This window comes from Pteropus alecto, unplaced genomic scaffold (assembly GCF_000325575.1).
Source record: "Pteropus alecto unplaced genomic scaffold, ASM32557v1 scaffold30, whole genome shotgun sequence".
NCBI classification, from domain to species: Eukaryota; Metazoa; Chordata; class Mammalia; order Chiroptera; family Pteropodidae; genus Pteropus; species Pteropus alecto.
Window position 1 is genome coordinate 1,796,613 of NW_006429782.1, and position 251 is coordinate 1,796,863.

At 69.3% G+C, this 251-nt stretch overlaps 1 protein-coding gene across 2 annotated transcripts in view; it reads right to left on the reverse strand.

Annotated features, from left to right (window-relative positions):
- Nucleotides 1-251, reverse strand: part of AES (amino-terminal enhancer of split) — an 8,397-nt gene that overhangs the window by 6,946 nt on the left and 1,200 nt on the right. The window lies entirely within an intron of this gene.

Sequence of the window (251 nt, forward strand, 5' to 3'; positions counted from 1 at the left end):
CCGGAGCCGCTCCGGCTCCGTCCCCCCCAGGCCGTGGGGGTGCGTTTCAAGGCCCGCCCTTCTTGGGGGGCAGGGTGCGCCCTCTACCGCCGCTTCAAAGCGCGCGGGGGGGGTAGAACGCGTCCTAGGGAGCCCCTCTCCCCATGTGGGGGAACGAGGCCTCCCTACAAAATCCCCTTAGAGGAGGGGCCTCTCTCAGCGCCCGAAATTTTCCGGGGGGCCCCCACCCCAGATTCCTAGCTCCCTTCCTC